The sequence below is a fragment of the Pteropus medius genome, unplaced genomic scaffold (assembly GCF_902729225.1).
Source record: "Pteropus medius unplaced genomic scaffold, Ma_sr-lr_union100, whole genome shotgun sequence".
Lineage (NCBI taxonomy): Eukaryota > Metazoa > Chordata > Mammalia > Chiroptera > Pteropodidae > Pteropus > Pteropus medius.
Genome location: NW_024351073.1, coordinates 13,023,902 through 13,041,861, shown reverse-complemented (window position 1 = coordinate 13,041,861; position 17,960 = coordinate 13,023,902). Strand labels below are relative to the sequence as shown.

General features: G+C 31.8%; 1 protein-coding gene and 1 pseudogene across 1 annotated transcript in view; both read right to left on the bottom strand.

The window, feature by feature from the left end:
* The window catches only part of CDH12 (cadherin 12), an 843,825-nt gene that overhangs the window by 352,956 nt on the left and 472,909 nt on the right, over window positions 1–17,960 (bottom strand). The window lies entirely within an intron of this gene.
* LOC120586358 (uncharacterized) lies at window positions 15,293–15,411 on the bottom strand (annotated as a pseudogene).

The window sequence follows — 17,960 nt, the reverse complement described above, 5'->3', positions numbered from 1 at the left end:
AGTATATAAATAATGTCTGATCATACTCCAAAAAACATTATTTATAAATACTTGAACTTTACATCATCCTTTTGCATATATGCTAAATGATTTGATTTAATGTCTGTTAAAACTTAAAATTTCACTTACAAATAATAGGGAAAAGTGAACATATGCATAAATACTAAGTCAAAATGCATCAGTATAATATGACATGTCAAATGATAATTAGTATATATAATAAACAGAAACATCAATATCTTCAGTTAAGAAACAAAGGATTTTATACAATCTTCCTTCAAATTAACTGTCCTGATAAACATTAATTTTGGCTTATTTTTCCAATTTTAGAATCTTAGAATAAATGATAGCAGGTATATAGAATGGATGGGAATAGTATAAAGTAAAGGAATAACAAAAGGAAACACAAAAGTGTAGAACATATTGACTTTGAAGAAAAAAATCATGCCAGTGAGTTGAATTTTCAGGTGACATCCCCAAAATGTTTTGTATTTATACCTCAGGTTGTCTTGTGAAAATTTAAGAATGAAATCATTTATAAAACATGATATTGACAAGGTACAGATACAGTTTAGAAAGAGAATTGACTCTGTGAAACAGAAGATAATGAAGCCAATATGCTGAACAGGATACTTTATAACATCATGGAGGTCTTATTATTATATATAAATTTTTTACCTAATTGTAATATATGTGCCTATATATAGTGCCGCCTTTTATATTGCTCTTCTTGATTCCAGTATCTGTCGTGTAGGTAGACTAGACAAAGCACAAATTACCTCCAAGATAAAGCTAATATGATTTCTGAATGATTGATCTCTTTTCACAGGCGTGTTTTGTATATTTGGATCTAATTGAACTAAACATTACAGAAGACTCAGGCAGGGAGCCAGCATCCTTTGATTGACCCTGTTCTGAATGCCAACTCCTGAAGGAGGTTCAAGATCAGATGAACCTCTCCAGGCAATGTTGAAAATAGATTCTGCTCCTGAGAAACACAGCACAGCTATACACCTGCTGAAACCGGGAAGAACTTCTCAAAGAGTTTACATGTGTTAAACAGTTGGCAAACATTGTCATTTGTCACCTGTATGACTTTTCCTGGTGAAGCCTGTGTAACATATTGAGTTTTCTTGGAAGAAGCAGATGGAGTACTAGTCAAACAATCTATCTTTTTTTTAGCACTTGATAATTATGAGAATTTCAATGGATAATTAAAAATCTGTATGCCATATATCACATTTCTGCAATTTTCAGTGTAAATAAAATCTATGAGAGCATTTTTAAGCCCAAAAAGGAAGACCATAATTTAAAGCAGGTAAAGCTATAGAAAGATTTTTCTACGAGAACTATTTTGAAGAGGGGTAAGATTGTGGCAAAGAAGAAAAGGCATTGGAGAGATTTTTCCTTGCCAGTGCAAATGTAAAGCAAGAAGTAAAAACTTTTATCCAATATGTTTGATAAAAGCCTTTTGCTATTTATAAAGTCAATATAGCCATAACAAGCTCAAATGTGCCAAATGAAAAGTATATATTTTGCATGCAATCCAAAATTCATAGAATAAAATATCACAGTAAGAGCCCCATTACATGTATTTTCATTGAACTGCACATTTATGCTCATTTTGTCTATTTTAAAACAAAGAACATGGCTACTGAGCAAGCTTCAATGTACAGTAGCCTGAGGTATCAAGTTATGTCAGAAATTTTATACATTAGAGAAGATCTTTTAAACATTTCTTCTCGAAATAACTACATATTAAATCTAGATATTGGGGAAAGAAACAAACTTTTTTCTTTCTTGAACACTTTTTAGAATATTTAGAATATTTGGTGAAACATTAAATGGCATATAAGAATTTCTATCAATAAATATGGTGTTTGTACCGATTAGAATCATCATAAGAAAAACACACTTTGATTACAGTAGTTAGTAAAAATGTCGATTCTTCTTTGGGCGGACAACTAAATAGTCCTGAGACAAATGTATATTGATAGAAAGAAGAGGGATGATTTATTTCTATAGCTCTCTCTCTCTTCTCTCTCTCTTTTTCTTTCTCTCTCTCTTTCAGGAGCATCGATATTTCCTCAGAAAACTCCCAGCAAAATTCCCTAACAACATTAATTAACCAGAATTAAGTATAAGCCCATTCTTGAACCAATTACTCTCTAGGAAATGAAATAATTGTTAGATAAAATAACTTGAAAGATATGCAGTTATAAGCATACACTGAGGTGCAGAGCCCTATGGGGAAGAGGAGAATACTGAATAACATGGAGATTCTATAAGGAAGAGGGAAGAAAAGAATAAAATTAAAATTATAGTGGAAAGATTTAGGAATATGTATGTATGAATCTTTTTCTCTCCCTCTTGCAGATAGTGAGATCTGCCTGCATAGTTATAATTTCAAGATAAATTGAATTTATTGTTTTAGGAAGTAATCCATTATTAGAGAATGAGGAACTATGAGTATCAGATACATAGAGCATCAGGGCAGAATAACACATTTTGGTCCTTTTTAAATTTCTTTTTACTTCAACAAGCGTCAAAAAATAATTTAATATAATTAATGTCATGTAATATAGACACGCAAATGATCGACTAAAGGTTACCAGAGCTATGATAAACGAGAAGACCACTCTAAAACTGAAAGCCATAAAAAAATTTACAAATCCTTCCTACAATTCACTATGGAATTTAAGCAAAGTTTGTATTATTATGGTCAGGAAGATGGGCTAATAACATTTCTAAACTAGTTATTGTTAACATATCTCTAGAACAGTTATTTTTCACACCATAGATTATGATCAATATGGAAGAAGAAACAAAAGAAAGAGGAGGAAGAGAAGGAAGGAGAGAAAAGGGAACATATGAAGAATTAAAAGAATAGAACAGAACAGAATAAAATTTTAAAAAAGACATTTCTGAAAGTTTGATCTTCTAAGGATAAATATTGTTTCAAGTATTTAAAAACATATATATACAAATACACACACACACACACCAAGTAAAATATTGTTCTTATTGTAGGTTGCACTGAGAATATTTAGAAAATTCCTGTTCTAAAAGTTTGACAAATATATATTTATTATAAATATTATTCATATTTATAACTATTGATGACATACAAATACATTTTTTCCACAATGGCCACATTTGCAAAATTAACCTCCCATTTGGTCTTAAAAGAACTTTATCCTAACTCATCAGAATTTTAAATTTAGATTTAAGATTACTTTATATTAAATTTCCACCTGTGGAATTAAGCGTTAAAGTAAAACATAATCAGAGCAGTTCTGCAATAGGGTCACGCATGCATGAATTGTTGCCTTATTCTGGAATTAGGTTATACAAATATTTCCTACATGTTTTTTAACTATATATATATAGTTATAATATACATATATATAACTTATTTATATATATATATTATTTATTTATTTATTTTAATTAGTTTCAAGCATACAGCTCATTGGTTAGACATCTATATAGTTTATAAAATGATCCCCCTAATTGCTCCTTCTCTCCTCTGGGCTTCCACCTAGCTAACTGCATTCCCTATGCCGTGTTCCCCATCCCTGTGACCATCTGTCAACTGCTAATTTGTACTTCTTTAACCCTTCACCCCATACTTGTAGTCCCCCAACTCCCTCTGCTCTGTCTGTCATCAAATTGTCCATTATATTTGTGAGTCTGTTTTTGATTAGTTTGTTCTTTTTGTTCCTTAGATTCCATATATAAGAGAAATCATATGGTATTTATCTTTGTCTGACTTATTTCACTCAGCATAAGAACCATTTTTATAGTCCGTACTTTGGTAATCATTATTTTAAAGAAATACTGATTTTAAAATTTTATGTAATTTTAATAGTTTTTCTACTATATCATAGAGTTTGTTGTGCTACAACTAAATCATAGTGGAAGAATAAAGACCTAATTGAAACTGCTTTGTATTAGAACAATGAGAAGATGCACCATCGACACAAATAACTTCAGCTGGCTTGCCATTATAGCTGCAAGAGGGTTAATTACAACATTATTGATAAATATCTATAAATGTACACTAGAAACATTTTAAACTAATTCCAACCAAATTTATAGCACTGGAATTAAAATAAGGGGAAAAAAACAATAGAATCTTTGCATAAATTGTGCATTTAATTTTTTGAAATTAAATCTGGAATATGTACTTTCTTTTTCATGAGTCGTTACAAATTTCAGAATTTTTACATCATATATGAAAAGGTTTAAATATAGTTACCACCATAATTTATATGTATAGGTATGATGATATGATCTTCAGCAACATTTTCTCACCTAACTTTTTAAAACAATGTCATTTGTATAATAAGCTGTAAAGGTAATACTATTGGCATTCATTATGTGTTTTATGGGTATCTATTTTTATCAAATGCACTATCATACTTCTAATCAGAAAATATTTTCCTACATTTGAATTAAATATTAGTCGATCAGGAAGAATGGCTTAAAGAGCATAGAGTGGGTGCTCAAATAAGAATAATTATGAAACTATTTCAACATTTATAAAGATTTTTAAACACTGGATGTTTAAACCATTTTGCCAAATTATATTTACACATGGATTCTCAGATATGCATACATGTATTTTAATTTATTCTAATACACCACTTCTACCTTTTTCAGTGTTTTTCATTTGAGGCTATTATATTAAATTAGAACTCTCTGCAGACATGTTATCAAGGAATGAAATTAATAAATTTCAGGTACTTAGATTATATTTAACTTGATATAGTGGTGCCAAAAGAATAGAAAATGAAGATGTCCATATTCTAATCTCTAATCTCTCATGTCTAAATCTACTCTTCTATAGTCTGTATTGTAATATTAGGATCGGAGATCACTGCTAAATCTCATTTCCTGACTCTTTCATCAGCTTGCTTCCTAGCCAGTGACTGGAGCACTAGAGGACTTTGGAAAGGGGTAAAAAAAAAGTCTTTCTTATTTTTGTCACAACAAAAAGAGTATATCCCAAGCAATGATAGCTAGGTCTAGCTTCCAGATTCTCTTAGCTCCACCTGAATCAAGCATACCTTGCTCTCATGCTCTCTCAGAGATTCCAGTCACTTCCAGGAAAAGCTCTTTTCATAGATAGCTGAGCATCAACACTGCAGGACATGTCCACTGAGCTACTAGCTTTGATAAAGCCAACTGATTCTCATTTCCTCTTTAGTCTTGTCCTTTGTGGTGGATATCTCCTGCTACAGGTTTTAGTTCTGATTTACCTCCCTTTTCTTTCTCATTTGTCCAGTGCCAAAACCCTCATTAAATGCCCTCTGTCGACAGATCTATTTGTCTTTATCTCTTGACTACAGCCCTCCAAAAGAGTTTCTCTCTCAAATATTAATCTCAATCTTTCTATTTTTGTTTAATACATAACAATGTGCAATCCCTTCATTTACTCATAACATTATTTTGGATTAGGTGGACTGAAATAGAAAAATGAGCAACTAAATGATCAAAATGTAAGTTCAGTGAATGTCCTACTTCCCATAAAATATATTAGAACTTTTCTAGTAATGACTATTTCAAAGGAAAAAAATAAATTAAATTTGTTGAAGGGAAGTTGCTCAATAGGTATGCAAAACATGCAGGTACATGGACAAGAGCATTTTAGGCAGAAGGAATAGTAAATGCAGAGACCCTGAGGCAGGAGCAGATGGATATATTGGAGGAACAGTAGTGAGAACTTCGTGGCTATAGCACAGAATGTGAGTGAGAGCAGAGGCGAGGAAAAGGCATTAGAAAAGTACCAGCATGATCACTATGTCGAATCTTATTGGCTGCAGTTTGGATTTGGGATTTTATTTCTAGAAAGATGAAAAGCTATTAATTTGTTTGAGAAGTAGAGGGATGTATTCTGGCTTAAAAATCTAGCTACTGTGGACAAATAAATAAAGAGGGTCCCCAATAAAAGCTGGTTAACATTTGGAGAATATTTTTTTTCAAATAAAAGCTAAAGATGTCTTTGACTGTTATTAATCTATAGATGTTATAAAAAGCATTTGGATTCCAGATCTATTTTTGAGAAAGTCTAATAGGAACCACTAATGGATTAGATGAGGAACAATAGGGACATCAAGACTATGGAATAAAATTAGCAAAATTATAAATTTAAAAATATAATGCTTTAATTGATTCAATAGCAAATACATATGCTAAATCTAGCAGATATAAAATAGAACCAAAGACACAAGGAAGTCTTTCTTCTTTTAGGGTACAATTTCACAAGGTCTGGGATTAAATGTATATCATTGACATGAGCTCTTGAGGTATAGATTTTTTAAAAATATATCTGAAGATGGAAATAGTCTTTCATTCTGGAAAATATCCTGTAGGATCAGGTCTGATCCTAAATTACAGATGACTATTGGTAAGTGTACGGGTAAACAGTGACTTTACACCAGGAAGACGGTCCAGTTTTACCACACTCTTATTATGATAATGTAAATCACCTATTTTGAATAAGAATAGTAGGATCATTTATGACATAGAGCATTCATAATAAATGTACAATTTAGTTCTAATGTGTGGAGGGATGATCATTGTTATAGCTATAAGGGGAAGTACTGTAGTAGTGAAGAATTAGCTGATTATGAAAGTTTATCTTGATGTTCCATTTCACATAAAGTTTTCACATTAGCTATTCAGATTATCAGCACTAATTTAAATCTAAATTACACAGTAGATATTTTTTAAAGCTTTATAAACTATAATTCAACAAATACAATGATAAGATATTTAAAGTAGATAATGCGATGGTTCGATATATGCTTCCATTATGAAAGGATTCTCAAAGTGAGATAATTAATACACCCCTTGTCTCACATATTTATCCCCCTTTTTTGTGAGGGTAGAACACTACCCTCTTTGCAAATTTCAATATACAATACAGTATTAGTGACTATAGTCACTATGTTGCGTGTTAGATCCTCAGACCTTATTCATTCCACATATATGTGATATCACGCAGTATTTGTCTTCCTCTGTCCTGCTTATTTCATGTAGCATAATGCTCTCCAAGTTACTCAGGATCTCATAAGTAAAAGGATGTCCTTTTACATTGTTTATAAATACCATATTTCCTTATCCAGTCACCCATCAATGGACACTTAAGTGGTTTCCATTCCTCGGTTATTGTAAATAATACTTTTACAAACGTGAGTACAGATATTTCTTTGAGAAGTGATTTTATTTTGGATCTATATCCAGAAATAGAATAGCCAGATCATATAATAATTCTATTTTTAAACTTGTGAGGAACCTCCATACCGTTTTCTATTGTGACTGAACCAATTCACATTCTCACCAACAGTGCACAGGATTCCCTTTTCTCCACATCCCTGCAAACACCTGTTATAGCCTGTCTTCTTGATAACATCCTAACATGTGCAATGATATTTCACTTTGGTTTTGATTTGCATTTCCCTGACGATTAGTAATGCTGAGCACCTTTTCATGTACCGTTGGCCATTTGTATGACTACTTTGGAAAAATGTCTATTTGAGTTTCTGTTCATTTTTTAATGCTTTATTTATTTTTTGTTGTATTTCATTTTGTTTGTTTATTTTTGCCATCTAATTCTATGAGTTCCTAGTATATTTTGGATACTAACACATTATTGGATATGTGGTTTGCTATATTTTCTCCTATCGCACAGATCACCTTTTCTTTTTCTTGATGTTTTCCTTTGCTAGTTAGAGGTGGTCCCACTTGTTAATATTTGCTTTTGTTGCCTTTGTTTTTGATGTCAAATCCAAAAATTCATCATCAAGATCAGTGTCAAGGAGATTACTCTGTTTTCTTCTAGGAGTTTTATGGTTTCAGATATCACATTCAATTCTTTAACCCATTTTGAGTTGATTTTTGTGTATGGTACACCAAAAGGGTGGTTTCATTGTTTTGTATGTGCCAATTCAACTTTCTCAAAGCGGTTTATTAAAGATCATCTCCTTTCTCCATTGTATATTCTTGGCATCTGTTGAAAAGTAACCATATATGTGTGGGCTTATTCATGGGCCCTCTATTCTGGCCTATTCACCTATGTGTCTGTTTTCATGCCAGTACCATAGTGTTTTCATTCCTATAGCTTTGTATGTTTTTTTAAAAATTTAATACGTTTCTTCCAGATTACCTAATTTGTTAGTATATAATTATTTGTAGTAGTTTCTCGTGGTCTTCAGTACTTCTGTGATATCAACTGTAATATCTACTCTTTAATTTCTTACTGTATTTTTCTTTTCTTTCCTCTTAGTCTAGCTACAGATCTGTCCATTTTGTTATCTTAAAAACAAAACAAAACAAAACCCAGGTTTTAGCTTCATGGATCTCTTTATTGTGTTTCTAGTTTCTGCCTTATTTATACTCTGATCTGAGGGCCTGTCTGTCAGGTGGCATCCATAAAAGTATGATGTGAATAAGCTCCCTCCAGGGAGATGCTGGTGACTTGGTTTTATTGTTGAAGCTGGATTGAGAAGGCAGAGGAATAGCTCACCTTCTCTTGCAGTCTCCCAGGAGGATCCCAGGCAGCTCTAAAATGCAGGCTGGATTAGAAACTAGACCCTCAGGCAGCAGTTTGCAGAAAAAAACCCTTCTAGGGAAAACCTGTGAGACAGACGTTTGTGCCTGCTCCCTCTGTGCTAAACCCAGAAGGCATAGCTTCCTGGAGTGTGAGCACGCAGTCTTTTAACAACTGCTTCTTTGTTTGCTGTAGTACTAGAGGATTTCTGTAAGCAAACTCCATTGAATTTCAGAGCTAGGTCAACCAGGGGGCCTATCCCTTTGGGTGTCAGCTTTAAAAGTTGTGGTGCTATGTTGTGGTCCAAATTTGTTGTCCCTCAGGTAGAAGCTGGGATTTGGTGGTTGTTTTAAAGAAATAAAAGAATAACATTTCATATTCCAAAGACTTTAATAGTATGATTAAGCTCTATGACTTAATCATATAAATCATCTCAATTATATAAATAAATTTCTAGACTAAAATTAAGTTTTAAGATATGTCTAGGGTTATCCTTAAAAACCTAAAACTTGCATATTTTTAATGCTAAAAAGACTTTCAATATCAGTTCAGAACATTCCCAAGTAAGCCCAGAATGTTTATATAACTTATTCAAGGACATTCATTGATTATTGTCAGAGTCAAGACTACGTTGAAAGTTACATACATACTATAGGATTAGCAAATGTCCAGTAAACACATAGTTATTTCTCTTTCTCTTCTTGGGACTTCTTAAGCTAAGTGACTACAATGTTCACTCAGCACAAGAAATACTTCATAATGCTTCACATCTCAGTATATCAGGCTAAACCACCCCATTCACATGAACTTAAAGAAAAGCTCGATGGGTTTGAACTATAGCTTTCTTCTATATTAATAAACACAGTGACCGAAAAGTTTTATAAGGCTTTTAATGTCTAGTGCACTATTTTATTATAGAAATTAATAGTTATAAGAAGCAAAATTACATGTAAACTTTTATTTCTAGAAAATGCCCAGAGATATAGGGGCAGACATATGCTCAAAATTTAAGCAAACAAATTTTGGAAGGGTCCATGAAAAATTCATTTTCTTTATATGAAGACTCAAGAGCATAAACCTGATAATCTACTTTCTTCAAGGTAGGTCATTTTAATATCAAGAATATCTAATTTTCCAATTTGGTATTTATTTTTAATGATTCATATTTCAAATTATAAACACCAAAAGACTCTCAGGAATATTTTGATACTTCTTGAACAATTTCAGGGGATATTTCAAATCACAGAGAAAATAATGTGTCTTCATCCTCTACAGTCCTTTCTTGTTTTACTCAGAGGGTATTTGTGCATAAATACATGCTGAAAAGTCTATTTTCACTTGATTGTGTGGACATGATCATTTCTGGATGACCATACTTTTTGGCTAGCCCCATGAATAAAATATAAAATGGAAAAAAAAAGATAAATTTAAGATATGGTACTGGAATACTTATTTTTGAAATCATAATATTTGTTGTGTTTGCTGAGTAATGTACTCGAGTGTTTTCAAGGCTTTTTCACATTCTCTAAGTTTGATAGCTGTGTATTAACTGTGCTAAATTTATAAATTATTGTGTACCCCAATTTTGGACTTATCTCTATGCTTATCAGAAAAGTAATTAAACATTATCATAAAATACTGTATTTTCTATAACCATTTATATGTCAAATACATATAAGAATGCTCTCAATAAAGGTTATACAGAAATCTAAGCTCTTATCATATACAACTTTACTCAACATTTTATTTTTTCTTTCTACAATTTATAACTTCATACATATGAAATTTGCAACTTGGGACTTATATGAGTAATGGATCTATAAACTCTTTATAATTTTTCTGTGAATACCACCTCCCATCCCAAAAAAACTATATTGTCACACCAGACTGATATCTCTTTTACTGAGGGAGAAAAGACAGAAAGTGTCACTGAATCATAGTGTCAATTAATTTTAAATTCATAAAACAGCTGTGCATTTTATAGTCATATGGCTCTTCACTGGACCCCTGTGAATTATCTGTCACGGTTAGAGAAAGAATAACCATTGCCGCAGGTATACCCGGAGGGTATGAACTCCTAGGAGAGTGAAAAAAGAAAGTGAAGTGGACACAAAGAGTGTGACTGGCGACAGCTGCATGAGGAGAGAAGATAAGGCAGTGGAAGTGAAGGTGGGCGGAGAGCTGATGAAAGAACTGACAGAAACCTGATAACCTGTGTAGAGATTAGGTTTACAAAGCAAGATCGCTATCCATAACTAGAATCTGGGAGAAGAGCATTTCCACACATCGAAAGAGCCTCGAGGAGATGGTTTACTTTTAATACAATTTAAAAACCACAATAAAATGCCAGTACTGTCACTACCTCCTAGGTGTCTGTAAAGATATGATTACAATTCACGAATGGAATCGTCAGCCAACTCTATTTCCCCAAAGGATAGGAAACAGGAACACAGGAGAGGTAACACTACTTCATTTATTGTCAGCTCGCATTCAAGATTCTGAAAATTAATATTAGTTACTAAGGTTGACTTTGACTAGAAAAGTAACAGAGAACTTTCCCTACATCATTTTTGTCATATTTTGGTATGTAATGTATTTCAATTGCAATGAAATATACTTATTGATTCATTGATATACTAATCCAGCATCTATATAGCATTACATGTGATGCTAAGGTAAAACAAAGAATGGAATTCAAATGCAAACTGTGAGTTAGGAGAAGCCACTTAGAAGAAATGTCACAAATTGAGCCTTAAATAATAGCCCAACCTGAAAAAAATGGGGTGGTTGGGAGGTAATCCAGAAAGAATAGAACTTAAGAAAGCCTTGGAATCTGAAAAAACATGGTGTCTCTAGGAATCTCAGACAGTTTAATATAATTTGGGTTAAGGATGTACTAGATAGTGGTGGATTAGGCTAAAGATTATACATATATATATATAAGATTATATGTATATAATATTAATTTTTAATAAAAAAATGTGTGTGTGTATCACTGTGTAAGGAAAAAAAAAAACAACAACCAGGAACATTGTGGCTTAAAACAATGAGGGCATTTTCTTGTTATGAATCTGTAATTAGGACAGGGCTTGTCAGGGAAAATTTGTCTCTGACCCACTAGGTATCAGCACTTAGAATCATCTAAAGGTTACGCAACTCAAGTGTTGGGCAGTAGATGCTGGCCGTCAGCTGGAACTTAGCTGGGGCTCAGATCAGAGCTCTTATAGGTAGGTGCTGGGTTCCAATGATGTATATTTACCTCTTATCACCCAGTGGTAGAGGTCACGCTCTGCTACTTTCACCATATGCTATCCATGACAACTTAGTCATTAAATCCAGTTTACATTCACAGGAAAGGAAATTAGACCAAATTTCTCAATGTATACACATCAATAAAACACTGTATGAAGAAAGCACACAGGAAGGGATATTTTTGCAATAAAAATATAAATTTATTGTGTTGTTTCTAAACTAAAACAGTGCATTTTATTCCAACAACTTTCAAACAGGAGGCAGTTAGCTAGGTGACTTAGAGCTTACTGACAGCTTTGTGGGGAACTGAAAAGAGAAGTTTTGCATTTAGTGGAAGAGAGACCAAATGAAAAGTCATTGTAGAAAGTAGCAATGACGCCTTAAATGACACCAGGGAATATGGGGAAAAGATCAAATGACAATGCACTTTTGATGGAGGGAACTGAAAAGGCAAACACTACGGAGAAGTAGAGTAAAATAAGGAGTAAAATGTGTCGTGATCTGGAAACAACCTTAGCTTAAGTGTCAGAGTGTTAAGTGAAGAAGGAAGCCAGATTAAAACAATTTTCTAAACTAACACAACACTGGAAAGTTAAGAATTGTAAATACATAGAGATTAGTGATTTAAGGGATGGAAGAAGACTGGATAATAGTTACTAGAGGAGGCAGAACTGATCCTTTGTTTCATTTACGTTTGTCTTGTTTCTTTGTTTTAAAATGGGTTTGGTTGAGATTTCATTGAAAGAGACAGAAGTTACATTGGAAATGCAAGACTCTGGAGGAAGCAGGCTCCTGTGATTTGTAACACCAGAGGAAGCGTCAGGTATGTTGGACAGTCTTCTACTGAGACTGATGGATGTTCGTAAGATGATGCACAACTTCAGATGAGGTATAAATAAGAGAGGGATACAATTTGTTGAAGTGGAGAATCTGCTCAAGAATATCATGCAAATGACTGAGTTTTGAAATATCAGTATACATTGGAACTAATGTGTATCTTGAAAAATAAGGTGCATGAACAAAAAATCTTCTTTATCTCCTAATACTACGCTATTTATGAGTTGTGTAAAATGAGTTAATTCTTCAACTTTTCCTTTTCTCAGTTTCCTTATCTGTAAAAAATGGATGCTGTTTATTAAATGACTTAATTTGAGAAAAACACTTAGACTGGTGCCTGATACAAAGTACATCCATTTAAATGTCCATCCATCTTAAGGAAAGTAATTATATAAAAACAAGTGTTCTGACCACAGAAAAATACAGCATTGGCTATTGTTCCAATCTCCTCTGCATTAGTAGAACTGCGTAAATCCTGCCTTTCGGGGAAATATTAGTTAAAATACTTTTAAAATTAGCTGAACATTGCCCAAATAGCAGAAATATACACTTTTTACAAAACATTTTCAAATGTAATCTCACACATATATCATATAATAATGTAACAGGTAGTTTTTAAACCTTTCCAAATGTAATTATAACTTTAATATTTGTCCTTAACATACAGACACAATGCTATTAAATTTCTTCTTTGAAACAATATGTAAGCAAAGAGATTTGGTGATTATTATGATCAACTCCTTGTTATTCAAATGAGTTGATGAATAAGTAATTTTCTTGGTTCTCAATTACAATATTTTCTAAGACATGTCACCAATAAGAACAGCTTTTCTGGAACAAAATAGAAATTATAAAAAGAAAAATACTATGAAGTAAAATTACTACAAGATTATCTAGTGTCAGATGTATCCTAATTTTAAAAAATGTTAAAATGAAAAAAAAAATAGAATGAGGACTTATAGTAAATGGAACAAGGTTTTGTGTACATATTATGACAAAACATTGTCATTATATGTAGACAAAACATATAACCTCATTATAGATGTCATAATTGCAAATTAAAAAAAAAGATTAAGAAGAGATTAGAGATTAAATTCTAACACGTACGTTTATTGAATAAAATTTTCTATTCAGATTTTTATTTTTTCACTAGACTCTTCAAAAATTGTTATTTCAATATCTCTCTCTCACCAAATGGAATAGTCAACAATTCTAATAATCAAAAAGAATCCTTGGGCTTATCTTTTATATTACCCTTCCACATTTTGTATCTAAATCATCACAAGCTTTAAAATTTTCCCTTTATAAATCTGCTTGAAAGTCAACTATTTTTCTTCATCTCTACCAGAACCACCAACATCTGCCCTGGATTACAGCAACAGCCATCTGCTGCTACATTTGGATGTATTACCCTTCCCTAGTTTGTCCTTCCTTTAGATGGAATGATTCATAATCTCACCATCTTCATCATCTATCTCTCTCCTCCACAACTTCAGGGCATCTCTGGTGCTTGGAGTGCTGTCTGCTTCATCCTCCAGCTTCCTCAAGCTCCACACACCTCCTGAGTCTTCTAGCTACATTGGTTTCAATGTTTACCACCGTTCCTTCTCTCCAGAGGTCTGTATGCTTTCTGTACCCTCTCAATGCAATATTCTTCCTGCTTCTCTTTTTCTAGATAAACCTTCTTTGTACGTGAAGTCTTAGTTTAATTGCTTCCCTATCCAGTAGTTTTTCCCTGCCTTGACTTACCAAATTTCAAAAGAAGAGTTTAAAGAAAAATTTCATGTTCTGCCTTCATTTAGTCCAATCACTGAAGTTATGGTAGTTTTTTCTATTGTTTATCAAAACCTAATTTTTCAATGGGATCTTGAAAGTGTTTTTTTTTTTTTTCACTCTGCTCATTTTTATGACTTATTGTTTACTAACCACTGTTTTCATTCTCCATCTAAAGAACAGCCCATAAGAACTCAGAGGAAAGTAAGAAGAGGAAGAAGAAGAGTAGGAGCAGGAGGAGGAGGAAGTATTTAAACTTGTGAAATTTAGAAATGAGATTGAAAGAGAATGTTGAGAAAGACATGAAGTTAGAGTCAATATTCTGGAAATCACTAAAAAAGATGCTTGTAGGAACTATATAAATGATATATAAAAAAGACTGAGCAAAAGAAAGTCACAGGAAGATATGTAACTTATTTAAAACATGTCATTTATTAGATTAGTCAGGCAAGTATTCTTGTGATAGATTATAATTATTTTGATTAATTTGGTAGTAGTGTCACTTACCTCTTAATTTTTGAGCATCATTATTGAAAATTTCCTAATTTTAGTTTAAGGATCTTATATAAGTAAATGATATACACCTTTATCAGTTATAAACTAAAGCTAAATATATTTCTGAAAAATGGTCAACTTTTTATAATATATATCAAATATATAATATTCCAAATTATTATATTTTAATTAAAAATTATTATTAAATAATGTCATGTTAATATATCATATCATATATTACCTAAATTCAGAAGCTAGCTAATGTCCATGGATTTATTTTTTATTTATTTTTTATTTTTTTAGGTGAGGCGACCCTTGGTTGACCTCATAGATTGCAAGGATCTTGTCAGTTTACAATCTCTTATTTTTTATTTTTTATGCTTATAGCACCTGGTCTTCCTAGGTGGTCTCCCATGCAAGTACTAACCTGGCCCGAACCTGCTTAGCTTCCGAGATCAGACAGGATCAGGCTTGTTCAGGGTGGCATGGCCATAGACCATGGATTTATTTAATTTGAATATTTTTCTCTCTACACACAATTGTAAAAATTTAATGTGTTTTTGTGGATATTTTAAGCAAACAGCACAAGTCACAGTGATCAATGGACTTGTGTCATTGAACATTATATGAACCCAAATATTAATCTATGATAAACTGGAAATTAGAACAAAATCAAGCAAAATGTCCTTCACCAAGATATTCTTGGAAGTACTCATCTAAATAATGTTGACTCTCAAATGCCTAATACATAATTTTTTAAATTAGGTATATGCATACTCGATGTAACCAATAAGTTATTTTCATATAATCTGCAACTATAAGGAAATTTTGATGTGAACAAATATATTACAATAGGTTTTATAAATTTTCTTATCATGTCCCAGTAGCTTGCTAATATCCCAGCTGAAGACTAGGTCTAGTCCAAACCATCATAGATATGTCATAACCTTCTTTATTTTTATAAATATGTTGGTTATTTCAGACTTAAGAAATACTTTCCAGCTCCAAAACATTTCAAAATGAGATAGCAAGAGTATCCACAGGCATCATTCGAATTATGGTCAATTTATCCCTCACAAAGGAGCATTGACTCTACCAATAGTATCAATTTTAGGTTCTAGTTATAAAGCCCAAGGAAACTACTGTTTTTATGGGTTGAAATTAAGAATAATGAAACAGTACTTTTTCATAAATATAACTAAAATACTTGCTTTGTTGCTTTTTTCTTTCATATTATCCTTTGATACATAGATGATTTAAAATATGCAACAGACTTAGTTTTTACTACCACTGATATATTTTTTTAAGATATTTGCCTTGGAGACCATACTATTCAAGTGTAATTAATTCAGCCTCTGCTAAGGTAACCTTTGAAGGTGACTGAATGGAGGATCCTCAGATCAAAATTCTGGCAAATTAATAATAAAACATACAGAGAAATTAGCAGTAGAAGACCTTAAAGGTGAGTAGAGCATTTCTTTTCTTTAATAAATGGGAGTTACAGAGCAAGAGTGACAATAAAAAAACATTGTTAGAAAATTTTCTTCCAATAGTTAGCATGTATGTCCTTTTAAATCCAAAAACAACACCATCAGATACCATCTCTTGTGGTGTAAGAAAATAAAAATGGATTATCCTTTACAATTGTGTCATACAGAATTTTTAAAAATAATCATAAAACAATATCTTATTGTTCGTTACTGATTTTTCATGTTTAAAATATGAAGATTTTGAGCAAATTACATTCATCCTCTCTTTTAAATGTATGTACATAAAATTTAATACTAAACAGGAGTTTAAATAAAGGGTAAAACAGAATTATCTTCTTTATCTATTTATTAAAACTGATCAGTTTGATCATTATGGCTCCACCTCTCTCTCTTGCTAGTAAGTATTCTACTGTCTTATTTAAAAAATATATTTTAAATATAATTGACATATACCATTATATTTGTTTCAAGTGTACAACATAATGATTATATATAATTGTATACATATGACATTATATTATATATATATAATTCCTGAATATTATTTAAAATTTGAGTTGCAAACATTTATCCTAGCCTGAGGAGTTTGGCGTTAGTCAAGATCACTGAAATTAATTCATCAGAAAGATGAATTAATTTTCACCCACTTGCCCACCCCCTGCCTTTCTCCTCTGACAACCATCAATCTGTTTTCTGTATCTGTGAGTTCAGTTTTGTTTAGATTCCACATATAAGGGAGATAATATGATATTTGTCTTTCTGATGAATTAATTTCAGTGACTTTGACTAACACCAAACTCACCAGGCTAGGAAAAATTTTTTACAACCCAAATTTTAAATAATATTCAGGAATTTTTATTCTGGGAAGAGATGCGTAACCCAAACTAAAATCATTTTAACATCATAAAAGATACAAAAGATCCATTAGATCACTAAGTTAATCCTTCAGACAAGGTTTAGTTGTTTGCCTTTTAATGACACTTTCATTTTTTTTTATTCTAAAAGGTAGAGTATTTCTGCGTTTATATTAAGGAATGCAGGTGATGCTAAGATAAACATATCACAGGCATAAAAGTATATTTGTACTCTTAAGATTATTTTCAGGTGCTCGTCTATTAAACACTTGTGGTTAATTACAATATATTTAAAAATTTAATAGCTGTTTCATTGTTCTAAGTAACTGCTTTTAGTTTTCTAAATAATTAAGATTTGAATGTTTAATAAATCATCTATACTATTTTATTCAAATACTGAAACAAAATTTTTTGTAGATTAAGAAACTTACACTGTAGAAATTAATAATTAATATATATTAACTAAAATCCAGGTATTACCAGTGTACTCTTCTGTGTCTTGTGTGGATTATTAAACTGCTCTATCTAGACTTCAGTTTATTTTTTGGAAATCAACCATTACTGTAAGATTTAAATAAAATGTAGTTTATCAAACAGAAAGCATTCTGCCTGGACCATAACAGGTTCCCAGTAAAAAATAACTGTGACTAATTTTCAAAAACATCCCTTTCAACTTCAAGTACGATGAAAAATATATATGTT